Source organism: Meles meles, chromosome 15, assembly GCF_922984935.1.
Source record: "Meles meles chromosome 15, mMelMel3.1 paternal haplotype, whole genome shotgun sequence".
NCBI classification, from domain to species: Eukaryota; Metazoa; Chordata; class Mammalia; order Carnivora; family Mustelidae; genus Meles; species Meles meles.
The window spans coordinates 76,350,334-76,364,625 of record NC_060080.1 but is presented as its reverse complement, the minus strand read 5'-3'; the positions used below and the strand labels follow the sequence as shown (position 1 = coordinate 76,364,625).

The 14,292-nt window shown below is 39.1% G+C and overlaps 1 pseudogene; it reads left to right on the top strand.

Annotated features, from left to right (window-relative positions):
• Positions 1-13,339: 13,339 nt before the first annotated feature.
• On the top strand, positions 13,340-13,494 carry LOC123926215 (annotated as a pseudogene).
• Positions 13,495-14,292: the final 798 nt, after the last annotated feature.

The following is a 14,292-nucleotide window of genomic DNA, read 5'->3' as shown; positions in this document are numbered from 1 at the left end:
GATACAGCAAAGGCAGTTCTAAGGGGGAAATACATAGCCATCCAAGCCTCCCTCAAAAACATTGAAAAATCCAGAATACACCAGCTGTCTCTACACCTTAAAGAACTGGAGAATCAACAACAAATCAAACCAACTCCACATGCAAGAAAGGAAATAATCAAGATTAGAGCAGAGATCAATGAGGTGGAAACGAGAGATACAGTAGAACGTATCAATGAAACTAGAAGCTGGTTTTTTGAAAGAATCAATAAGATCAATAAACCATTGGCCACACTAATCCAAAAGAAAGGAGAGAAAGCCCAAATTAATAAAATTATGAATGAAAAGGGAGAGATCACAACTAACACCAAGGAAATAGAAACAATCATCAGAAATTATTACCAACAGTTATATGCCAATAAGCTAAGCAACCTAGATGAAATGGATGCATTCCTGGAAAACTACAAACTCCCAAAATTGAACCAGGAAGAACTTGACAACCTGAATAGACCGATATCTAGTAACGAGATTGAAGCAGTGATCAAAAACCTCCCAAAAAACAAGAGCCCAGGACCTGACGGACTCCCTGGGGAATTCTACCAAACTTTCAAAGAAGAAATAACACCAATTCTCTTGAAGCTGTTCCAAACAATTGAAGCAGAAGGAAAACTTCCAGACTCTTTGTATGAAGCCAGCGTCACCCTGATTCCCAAACCAGGCAAAGACCCTACCAAAAAGGAGAATTTCAGACCAATATCACTGATGAATATGGATGCAAAGATCTCAACAAGATCCTAGCAAACAGGATCCAGCAGCACGCTAAAAAGATTATCCACCATGACCAGGTGGGATTCATCCCTGGGTTGCAAGTTTGGTTCAACATCTGCAAATCAATCAGTGTGATAGAACACATCAATAAGAGAAGAGAGAAGAACCACATGGTCCTCTCAATTGATGCAGAAAAAGCATTTGACAAAATCCAGCATCCGTTCCTGATGAAAACGCTTCAAAATGTAGGGATAGAGGGAACATTCCTGAACTTCATAAAGTCTATCTATGAAAGACCCACAGCAAATATCATCTTCAATGGGAAAAAGCTTTCAGCCTTCCCGTTGAGATCACAAACACGACAAGGATGCCCACTCTCACCACTCTTGTTCAACATAGTATTAGAAGTTCTAGCAACGGCAATCAGACAACAAAGAGAAATAAAAGGTATCCAAATTGGCAAGGAAGAAGTCAAACTCTCTTCGCAGATGACATGATTCTTTATATGGAAAACCCCAAAGACTCCACCCCCAAACTACTAGAACTCATACAGCAATTCAGTAACGTGGCAGGATACAAAGTGGCTTTCTTATACACTAACAATGAAAATACAGAAAGGGAAATTAGAGAATCGATTCCATTTACTAGAGCACCAAGAACCATAAGATAATAATAATCCTAAAATTTGTATGGAGCCAGAAGAGAACCCGAATTGCTAAGGAAATGTTGAAAAACAAAAACAAAACTGGCGGCATCACGTTACCCGATTTCAAACTTTACTACAAAGCTGTGATCACCAAGACAGCGTGGTACTGGCAAAAAATAGACACACAGACCAGTGGAACAGAGTGCAGAGCCCAGATATGGACCCTCAACTCTATGGTCAAATAATCTTCGACAAAACAGGAAAAAATATTCAATGGAAAAAAGACAGTCTCTTCAATAAATGGTGCTGGAAAAACTGGACAGCGATATGTAGAAGAATGAAACTTGACCATTCTCTTACACCGTTCACAAAGATAAACTCGAAATGGATAAAAGACCTCAACGTGAGACAGCAATCCATCAGAATCCTAGAGGAGAACATAGACAGTAACCTCTTCGATATCAGCCACAGCAACTTCTTTCAAGATATGTCTCCAAGGCCAAGGAAACAAAAGCAAAAATGAACTTTTGGGACTTCATCAAGATCAAAAGCTTCTGCACAGCAAAGGAAACAGTCAACAAAACAAAGAGGCAACCCACGGAATGGGAGAAGATATTTGCAAATGACAGTACAGACAAAAGGTTGATATCCAGGATCTATAAAGAACTTCTCAAACTCAACACACACAAAACAGATAATCATATCAAAAAATGGGCAGAAGATATGAACAGACACTTCTCCAATGAAGACATACAAATGGCTGTCAGACACATGAAAAAATGTTCATCATCACTAGCCATCAGGGAGATTCAAATTAAAACCACATTGAGATACCACCTGACACCAGTTAGAATGGCCAAAATTAGCAAGACAGGAAACAACGTCTGTTGGAGAGGATGTGGAGAAAGGGGAACCCTCTTACACTGTTGGTGGGAATGCAATTTAGTGCAGCCACTTTGCAGAACAGTGTGGAGATTCCTGAAGAAATTAAAAATAGAGCTTCCCTATGACCCTGCAATTGCACTGCTGGGTATTTACCCCAAAGATACAGATGTAGTGAAAAGAAGGGCCATCTGTACCCCAATGTTTATTGCAGCAATGGCTACGGTCGCCAAACTGTGGAAAGAACCAAGATGCCCTTCAACGGATGAATGGATAAGGAAGATGTGGTCCATATACACAATGGAGTATTATGCCTCCATCAGAAAGGACGAATACCCAACTTTTGTAGCAACATGGACGGGACTGGAAGAAATTATGCTGAGCGAAATAAGTCAAGCAGAGAGAGTCAAGTATCATATGGTCTCACTTATTTGTGGAGCATAACAAAGAACATGGAGGACATGGGGAGATGGAGAGGAGAGGGAGTTGAGGGAAACTGGAAGGGGAGATGAACCATGAGAGACTATGGACTCTGAAAAACAACCAGAGGGTTATGAAGGGGCGGCAGGGGGGTGGGGGGTGGTGGGAGGTTGAGGAACCAGGTGGTGGGTAATAGGGAGGGCACGTACGGCATGGAGCACTGGGTGTGATACCAAAACAATGAACACTGTTATGCTGTAAATAAACAAATAAAAATAAATATAAAAAATGAACTATTGGGATTTCATCAAGATCAAAAGCTTTTGCACAGCAAAGGAAAAAGTTAACAAAACCAAAAGACAATTGACAGAATGGGAGAAGATATTTGCAAACGACATATCAGATAAAGGGCTAGTATCCAAAATCTATAAGGAACTTAGCAAACTCAACACCCAAAGAACAAACAATCCAATCAAGAAATGGGCAGAGGACATGAACAGACATTTCTGCAAAGAAGACATCCAGATGGCCAACAGACACATGTAAAAGTGCTCCACGTCACTCGGCATCAGGGAAATACAAATCAAAACCACAATGAGATATCACCTCACACCAGTCAGAATGGCTAAAATTAACAAGTCAGGAAATGACAGATGCTGGCGAGGATGTGGAGAAAGGGGTGCCCTCCTCCACTGTTGGTGGGAATGCAAGCTGGTGCAACCACTCTGGAAAACAGCATGGAGGTTCCTCAAAATGTTGAAAATAGAACTACCCTATGACCCAGCAATTGCACTACTGGGTATTTACCCTAAAGATACAAACATAGTGATCCGAAGGGGCACGTGTACCCAAATGTTTCTAGCAGCAATGTCTACAATAGCCAAACTATGGAAAGAACCTAGATGTCCATCAACAGATGAATGGATAAAGAAGAGGTGGTATATATACACAATGGAATACTATGCAGCCATCAAAAGAAATGAAATCTTGCCATTTGCGACGACGTGGATGGAACTAGAGCGTATCATGCTTCGTGAAATAAGTCAATCGGAGAAAGACAACTATCATATGATCTCCCTGATATGAGGACATGGAGAAGCAACATGGGGGGTTAGGGGGATAGGAGAAGAATAAATGAAACAAGATGGGATTGGGAGGGAGACAAACCATAAATGACTCTTAATCTCACAAAACAAACTGGGGGTTGCTGGGGGGAGGTGGGATCAGGAGAGGGGGAGGGGGCTATGGACATTGGGGAGGGTATGTGCTATCGTGAGTGCTGTGAAGTGTGTAAACCTGGCGATTCACAGACCTGTACCCCTGGGGATAAAAATACATTATATGTTTATTTAAAAAAAAAAATTTTGGAAGGGGAGGCGAACCATAAGAGACAATGGACTCTGAAAAACAACCTGAGGGTTTTGAAGGGTCAGGGGTGGGAGGTTGGGGGAACAGGTGGTGGGTAATGGGGAGTGCACGTTTTGCATGGAGCACTGGGTGTTGTGCAAAAACAATGAATACTGTTACGCTGAAAAAATAAATAAAATGGAAAAAAAAAGAAAGAAATAGACACACACACAAAAAAAGTTGTATCTATGAGGTAGTGGTAGTTGTTCTCTTGTTGTCTTTTGTTTTTTTCTTCCTTCCTGTTTGGTTTTCTGGGGTAGGGGCCTGCCACGTGGGTTTTCAGTCAATGATGTTCCATGAGTTAAGTCCTCCCTCCCCCCTCAAGGGGGTGGGCTCTGAGGAAACTGGTTTTTTAGGCTTTTGTTCTCTGGATGTTTTTATGTTTTTTTGTTTGTGTTTTTTTTTTCTCTCACCTTGACAGTTTTTGATGGTTTTTGGAGGTTTAGAGGAGAGCAAACTGCACCCAGACCTCCCTCTCAGAGAGAAGCCTCAGAATGCTCTGCAGAGGTTCAGACAGAATAGGTTCCGAGTCACGGTCCCTGGGGATGCAGGATCTCCTCCTTGTACCCAAAACCACAGCAGTGGTAGCTGTCTGGGCAGCTCCAGACCACCAGAGAGGTTCCAAGCAGTGATCGCACACAGAGATTTTCCCACTGGTCCGGCTGGGAGTGCCTGGTCTTTTCGGTCTGAGAGTGCCACGCTGGACCTGGTCCTTCCGGGTCCAAGAGCGCTGGGTGGCATGCACTGGGTCTAAGAGCTCCGGGCTGGCACGCACCTCTCTTGAGGGTGGGTGTGGGGCACGCGTCTCAAGTTCTGCCATCTGGCTAGGCTCTCAGCCCCTCACAGGAGCTGGACCCCATGCATTCTCAGGTGCGCTGGCAGCTCAGGGACCAAGACCTTGTTTCTCCACCGCACTCTCTCTGGCTCAGTGTCAGGGGAGGCTCTCCTGGGTCCAGGGACTAAGCCCCATCCCTAACCGCCCCGATTCCCACAATTTCCCTCCACGATCCTTTGCTCTTTTTTTTTTTTTTTTTTTTTTGAGTGCTTTCAACCAGACTCCAAGTTAATGCTGGTCCCCAGACACAGGGCACTCTCATATTGGGGAATTACTTTCCAATTGGTTGCCACTGGTGGCTCCCTCCCCCTTTTGTTTATCTTCCGGTATCAGTCCGAAGTTCCCACTCTGCTTTACCTGCCCACTGGTGTCTTCTGCTCCTGTAGAGATCCAGACGTGTGTAATTCTGATCTCAGGCTGATTTCATGGGTGATCAGAGTTCTTTGGTAGGTTATCAGCTTACTTTAGGGTACAGCTTGAAAAGGCGCCTCCTCCTACTTCCCTGCCATATTTTTCTAGAAGAGCACATCTTCACAGCTTTGAACAGGATATTTATATCCCTTCAAAAAGGGCAAAATGTCTCCCTTGTCTCTGCTCCAGCAGGAAAATGCCGCCACCGAGTCAGGCGGCCCCTCTAGTGCTTATAAATGTTTTTGTTCCCTAAGTTCACAAAGATATTCTCCAGCTGTTTCTTTTATAGGCTTTGATTTTAGCCTCTTCCTTAGGTCTGTAATCCTTTTCCAGTTAATTTTGTGTATAGTTTTATATATATATGTGTGTGTGTACACACACACACACACACACACACACACACACACACACACACATATGTGAGTATCTAATGTATCTAGCATCTTCCATTGGGGAAAATTATTTTTCTATTAAATTTCATTGACATCTTTGAAAAAAAATATTGACCATAAATGTACAATCTATTTCTGTACTCTCTGTATCATTCCATAATCTGTTATCTATCCTTACATGGAAACCACATTTTCTCAAGTATAACTTTATATGAACTCTTGGCCATATAGTGAAAATCCTCCAATTTTATTCTTTCGGAATGTTGTTTTCGTTATTGAAGGCCATTTACATTTTCAATATCAATTTTAGTTTCACCTTGTCCAAAAAACCTCCCAAAAAAATCAAAACAAAAGCTGCCTTGCTGGGTATGTGGTTGGAACTGCATTGAATCTATAGATGAATATGGAAGAATTGGGATCTTAGCAATATTCAGTCTTTGGACACAGGAATCTGGTTCATATCTCATTCTTCTTCTTTTTTTTTCTTTATTGGTATTTGTCTTTCTCATTAGTATTTTGTATTTTTCACAGTACGGGTCTTGCAGATATTATATTAAATGTATTCCTAAGTATATCACATATTTTTGCCATCATTTTGAAATGTTTATTTCTGGCTATTTATCACTAGTATATAGAAACAGAATTGATTTTTTTCTTTTTTTGTATATTGATCTTACATCTTGTGACCTTGTTGAATTCACATAATTATTTATTACATTTAATAGATATTTGGTTTGGGTTTGGGGGGTTGTTTCTGCTTTTTTTCTCCCCTAAATTCCTTAGGATTCTCCTCATACAAAATCCTGTTGTCTGAAATAAGGACAGTTTAAATTTTTCTTAGAATCAATACAATATTGGCTAGGATTGGTGAAAAAAAACATCCTTAGCTTGATGTTTTCCTTGGTGGAAGTATTCCATATTTCTCCATTAAGTGTGATGTTAGCTACAGGTTTTTCATAAATGTCCTTTATCATATTAAGGAGTTTCCTACTGTTTCTGGTTTGCTGAGTTTGTTGGGTTTTGTCAAGTGCTTTTTCTATACTTCTTGAAATTATTGGGTGAGTTTCTCATTTAGTTTAATACAGTGATTTCAGTTGATAGATGTGTAAGTATTAAACCAATATTACATTCTTCAGGTGAATGCTATTTGCTTATAATGTATTATCTTTTGAATATATTGCTGGATTTTGTTAAGGTTTTGTGTGGGTATGTGTGTTCATGAGGAATATTGATCTATAATTTCTTTTCTTATAGTGTCATTTTCAAATTTCAGTTAGAAGATTATTCTGGCCTTAATTAAAAATAGAGCTTCCCTATGACCCTGAAATTGCACTACTGGGTATTTACCACAAAGATACAGATGTAGTGAAAAGAAGGGCCATCTGTACCCCAATGTTCATAGCAGCAATGGTTATGGTCGTCAAACTGTAGAAGGAACCAAGATGCCCTTCAATGGATGAATGGATAAGGAAGATGTGGTCCATATACACAACGGAGTATTATGCCTCCATCAGAAAAGATGAATACCCAACTTTTGTAGCAACATGGACAGGACTGGAAGAGATTATGGTGAGTGAAATAAGTCAAGCAGAGGGAGTCAAGTATCATATGGTTTCACTTATTTGTGGAGCATAACAAATAACATGGAGGACATGGAGAGATGGAGAAGAGAAGGGAGTTGAGGGAAATTGGAAGGTGAACCATGAGAGACTATGGACTCTGAAGAACAACCTGAGGGTCTTGAAGGGGTGGGAGGGGGGAGGTTGGGAGAACAAGGTGGTGGGTATTAGTGAGGGCACATGTTGCATGGAGCACTGGGTGTGGTGCAAAAACAATGAACACTGTTATGCTGAAAAGAAATAAAAAAAAGATTATTCTGGCCATATAAAACACATTGATATGCATCCCTTCCCCCTTATTTTCCAAAAAGTTTTGTGTGATATATATTTTTTTGTTTTAAATGTTGGATAGAATTTACCCTGAGCCAGGTGTCTGAGTAAGGAATTTTCTTTGAGAAAATTTTGAATTACAAATTCAATTTCTTTAACCTAGATACTTTTCTTCAGATTATATATCTTCTTGTATCCACTTCGGAAACAATATTTCTCAAAGAATTTTTCCACTTCATCTATGTTATCAAAATTGTTGGCATAGAGCTTTTGATAGCTTATTTTCTTATTTTCTTTCTAAGGATCTGTGGTGATAGTCCTGCTTTCATTCTTGATTTTGGCATTTACAAAAATTATTAGTTTTTTTTTTTTTTTGGAGGCACAGAGGCTTTAATGATACTGTGAAAACTAAATGATAAGTGATAAAACAAGGCAACAGTAATAACAGGCTTTTTTTCTTTTTATTTTTTTGCTTGATTTTAATTTTTTTTTCGATTTTATTTATTTTTTTCAGCATAACAGTATTCATTGTTTTTGCACAACACCCAGTGCTCCATGCAAAACGTGCCCTCCCTATTACCCACCACCTGTTTCCCCAAGCTCCCACCCCTGACCCTTCAAAACCCTCAGGCTGTTTTTCAGAGTCCATAGTCTCTTATGGTTCGCCTCCCCTCCCCAATGTCCATAGCCCCCTCCCCCTCTCCCAATCCCACCTCCCCCCAGTTTTGTGGGATTAAGAGTCATTTATGGTTTGTCTCCCTCCCAATCCCATCTTGTTTCATTTATTCTTCTCCTATCCCCCTAACCCCCCATGTTGCTTCTCCATGTCCTCATATCAGGGAGATCATATGATAGTTGTCTTTCTCCGATTGACTTATTTCACGAAGCATGATACGCTCTAGTTCCATCCACGTTGCCGCAAATGGCAAGATTTCATAAAAATTATTAGTTTTGATAGAAGTTTATCAATCTTGTTAATATTTTAGAAAAACCAACTTTTGATTCTTTCAAAGTTGTTAATTTTCTTATTATAAGTGTGTAATATTGGTAACATACATTTTGGTCTTATATTATTATTCATTCTGATAATCTTTGTTTTTTATTGTCAATTTTAATCCGATCATATTTAGTATAGTAATTAATATAGTTCAATTAGGTGCATTTCTGGTTTTTTTTCCTTTATCCTTCCATGCTAAGTTTTCTTTTGTCATATATAGTCTAAATAGGTTCCTAGGTGTCACCTTCTTGGCTTAGGCTGCTTCTCTATCTCTCAAGAATAGTAGATCAATACAACATGTATGTCTTAAATATAATCAAATAAGTAGGTAAATGAAAAATAAGTCTATTGGGAACGTAGTCTAGGGTGGATCACGTAACTCATGGTCATTTTGCGGAGAGGACTTATCAGAGGATCAGTGTCAACATTGGTGGTACTACTCTGAGGCCAACACCAGCCCTGACACTGCTAAATATGTTCCTTGTTGATTTGTGAGAATAATAATTATGGCAGTAAATGACTGCTGCCAGGTGGAAAGGTTTGTTAGTCTATGGCTGCCCAGACTATCAAAATAAAATAGTATGTTTGGGAAATAATATGTAGCAAACAAAATGAATGTTAATTAGATATGTCTTTAGCTGATACACATAAAAACAAAGTTGAAAAAATTTAAAGTTAGTAAGGCTGAGGGAGATTTGTTGGAAAAGCCCCACATGGATATTAATAATTCTTTCACCCCTTACATCCAATAATTTAAAATATTATGAGGCCAGGATTCAGAGATAGTAATACAGCATGCCACAGTGATGAACTAATTTCTGTACTCAGCACCAGCGTGCTGTGTCCAGTTGTAGCTTCCCTAACTAAAAGGGACGAACTAGACAGATTTCAGGGAGACATCAGAAATTTGGTTTTATAGATGGATGAATAGTTAGAGATAATTGTGTCCAAACTCCACATTTCATTAATGACAAAGCTCAGAAAGTGGAAGTATATTATCCAAGGGCATACAGTTAATTTGTGGAGAACCATGACTACAGCCTTACCCTTCAATTCCTTATCTGTTGTTCCTTCCAATTCTCAGAGTGAACTAAGGGATTCTGAAACAAGAGTAGATGAGGAAAGATGCAGGGAAGTGAGATTATTCATTGTGGAGAATAAAATGTTTAGATTATATACAATACCTATCATCAAGCCTATGAAAATTTCTTATTTAAAGGTTGGTGACTAACACTCTTCATCTCCTCTAATGAGGAACTTCATTTGTTACTGAGGACTAAATGGGAGGAAATGCACAATAAAGTGCAACTGCAGGAATTTAGAAAACACATAAGGGAACTATTTCATGCAGCAAGAATCATTACTTATTAGTGTGGTAACTTAGAAAATCTGTTACAGTCCAACATCATTCCCAGAGTGAACGGACTCCCTTTTGAGCCTTTATTTTATGATTTCAGCTTTCATCTTCTACTATGAACTACAGGGCTGTGGTGTTAGGTGAGACAATTTACCTAAGTGCTCCCTTGGCTGCCCAAGATTTGTTGGAGAATATGATACTCCCTGTGAGCAGCCAGTGGAATTATTGATGGATTCTGTAGCAAAATTTTAAATTGCCAAGATGTGAATTGTTCAAAATAACCATTTGTTGCCAGTTTACTGAGGAAATGGAAAAACAAACAAAAAAACCTAGATACTACAAACTACATGAAAAAGTACAATTAGAAAGTCATTACCTGTGGTGGATTTTGCTTCGAGACAAAGAGTTTTTAAATGGAAAGCAGGTTCAATTAACATTAAAATCTGTATTATTAAATTCAGACTATAAATTTGGAGCAATCTTAAGTATCTTAGAAATTCAGAGAATGATTTATTTATTTAGTAATTTATTTTAAGGTAACAGTGTTCATTGTTTTTGCACCACACCCAGTGCTCCATGCAATACATGCCCTCTCTATTACCCACCACCTAGTTCCCCAACTTCCCACCCCCCCGCCCCTTCAAAACCCTCAGGTTGTTTTTCAGAGTCCATAGTCTCTCATGGTTTATCTCCTCTTCCACTTTCCCTCAACTCCCTTCTCCTCTCCATCTCCCCATGTCCTCCATGTTCTTTGTTATGCTCCACAAATAAGTGAAACCATATGATACTTGACCAGAGAATGTTTTTTGTTGTTATTTATTTTCTTCCCCAAAGATCCTATGCTACAAATAAAATAAATTTCCCTCTTTTCCCCTTTCTTTTCTTTTTATTGTATTTATAGGAGATGATGGACATTAGCTGAACCTATTGTGGTTATCATTTCATGGTACGTGTAAGTCAAACCATCATATTGTAGGTCTTAAACTTATACAGTAATGTATGTCAATTATTTCTCAATAAAACTGAAAAAATATAGCATCCTTAATAGTTGAAAGTGAATTGAAATTCTTTTTTAGGCACATATTTTCAGTCAAGAAAAATAACTGTGTTTTAGTTTATTTCAAGGTTGCTTCTTTTCCATTATGGAAGAGTGTTTACAAATGATTTTAATAAAGATCGCACAACCAAATCATTCTATTTCCTTCAAGAATGTACCTCTATTAAGAGATAACAAAATAAGAACCAGCCAAGGAAAGTAAATACGTTTGTTGACTTCTCCTGAATATACATGAGGACCATTCGACTGGTCCACCTCCCAGATAATTTATAAAGGAAGGAAAACAGTTCCACTCTAATATGCAGCTGTTTGAAATGGCTTCAGTGTTAAAAATTATCTCATATTTCAGGTTGTTTTCCATTGAGTAACACGCACACATTATATGATATCACAAAGCATTTTGTTAGGCCATGTAATCTGTGACATACATTTTTGTATGCTCAGTCATAGTCTTCATGTAGGGAGAGGAGTTATGTGCAGTGGATGGGTAAGAGCATGGATGATGGAAGTCAAGAGACTTGGTTTCAGATTTTGAATATTTCCGGGGGCATAGCTCAGTGGCAGAGCATTTGACTGCAGATTTTGACTATTTCCTGTGAATGAGCACTGTGGGCAAGTCACTTAAGCTTTAGCTTCTCTGTGCTTGTGGATGATGACTCAGTTACATTATTTTTTTTTTCTTTTCAGTGTAACAGTATTCATTGTTTTTGCACCACACCCAGTGCTCCATGCAATACATTCTTTTGTTTCTAGTAATCATCTCTGACTTCTGTAAATGTTTTCTGTTTGTCTCTATGCTTACTTGTGTGGAAGAAGGCAGAACAACTTCTGCAAATCCAGGAAAGTTGGTCCTGACAATGTTACAGCTGCACAGTTCTCCTACAGTGTTCTCCAGGCTCTCTCCAGGGAGCAGCTCTCTCCACCTTGGGCAAAATGAATCCTAAGGAATCCTCTTTCATTGGTGGTGAATAGACAGACTCGGCCATTGTTTAGTTTAAAATAATGCATTTGGTTTACATTCCTGGAATATTAATCTCACAATGTTTTATGCTAATTAGAGCTATACCATGGTTAGAACTTCCTTCTGACCACCCAATAAAGTGATTTTTTAGAGCTCCACGTCATGATTTGCCAACAACCAAGCATTCTAGACAGAACCACATGACAGCTATTCTGAAGGCTTGGGCCGCCATATCAAAATGCCACAGACTATATAACTTAAAGAGTAGAAATTTATTTTCCTGTAGCTCTGCAGACTGGAAAGTCTAAGCTCAAGGTCTGACAGGGTTCTGTTTCTTTGTTTCTGTTTTTTTTTTTTTTTTAGAGATTTTTATTTATTTATTTGACAGAGTGAGAGATCACAGGTAGGCAGATCAGCAGGCAGAGAGAGAGGGGGAAGCAGGCTCCCTGCTGAGCAGAGAGCACGATGTGGGGCTCAATCCCAGGACTTTGGGATCATGACCTGGGCCGAAGGCAGTGGCTTAACCCACTGAGCCACCCAGGCGCCCCTGGGGTTCTGTTTCTGATGAAGCCTCTCTTCCTCATTTTTAGGTGGCCATCTTCTTACTGGATCCTCACATGACCTTTCCTCTGTTTGCACAGAAAGACAGAGAGAAAGAGGCCTCCTTCTCTTCTTCCAAGACTATCAGTCCCATCTGATTAAGTCTCCACCATTATGATGCCATTACGTCCTTAAAATCCAATGTCCAAATACAGTCACATGGGCCATTAGGGCTTTGATATATTACTTTGGGGGGCAAAATCCATAGCCAACAATAAATATGGAGATTTACTGGCATTGTCTCAATTTCTTAATGCATTTTTATAAAGAAAAGCAATTATTTAAATGTATGACTAGATATGATTTGACTTTTTTTATTTTCCTGGATTTTTTAAATGATAAAATACTTCTGAATCTTTGCTTGACACTGCTAGTCTTATACTTATAAAGTATATTTAGATACATTATAAATCCGAAAGTCAGCTTTGTTACATTACCAGCTGTTGAGGTCAAAAGATCACCATAGTTTTCTAAAGTGCCATTAAAAACTGTATGGGGAGCAAGAAACAGGAGACCATCTTGTAAGGCCAGACAAATTGAGTTCGGTACCTCCTGAAAACTGTAAAGCTTTTGAATCCGAGGTCCAAGGAAAATCACAGACTAATAAGTAACTTCTGCAGACTTGATCAGCTTTCAGACTCTCATTGAACTTTGCCTTCCTCATTAATTCACCCACAATCCTTTCTCATACCCATGTTCTTTCAAGGTCAAGAATGAAATGTAAAACCCTTCCATGGAAGCTTTGCGCAGTGGCAGTATCGTACCCAATGAGGTTTATCCGAGGCGCGATTATTGCTAATTAAAACCCTTCCATGGAATGCATCCAAGGCATAACCCGAACCTCTAGGAGGAGAAATTCTTGTGCTGGGAAGTAGTGGAACAACTTTAACCTTATATATTGATCCAATAAATCTGAACTTTTAGGTGAGTAGAGATTCTTGGGCACAAAATGGATCACAAGATGACCTTATTTAGAAGAATAAATAATGTAATCATATACAGCCCTGAAGAGAAAGACATCAACTCTGGACTGAAGCAAGTTATTTAATACTTGAATTGCTGGCATGTTTAACACTCATCAGATGGACCAGAATACTGAGAAAGTATTATATGGGTTATTTTGTAAAGTGCATTTCTAGCAGTTATCTGATGAACAGTTGTTGTTGATGGAGTACCTACTAGGAAACAGTATCAAATAGAAAAAAACATAGTTGCTCTGCTTTCCACATTGAGACAATCTTCTAAGGTCACTTAAAGTATTTTAAACTAATATGAAACATAAATGCATTGTCTTATAAACAAAGGATTTCATAAGAAGGGCAAAATAATTAAAATGTTACTTATTTTTTTTAAAATGTTTTACTTACTTGAGAGAGAGGGAGGATGAGAGGGAGAGAGAGCATGAGCATGCAGGGAGAGGCAGGGGGAGAAGCAGAGGGAGAGAGAGAAGCAGACTGCCCACTGAGCAGGGAGCCTGACATGGAATTTCATCCCAGGACCCTGAGGTCATGACCTGAGCCAAAGGCAGCTGCCTAGCCAACTGAGCCACCAAGGCACCCCTAAAATTTTAAAATGAAAATCATAGACAGTGATATTTTATTCCATCCTAAATTATTGAGTTCCATTGTAGTGAAAGGTGTCAATTCACTATTCAAAACAGGTCAAACATGGGGGTGAAGAGGTACCAAGGG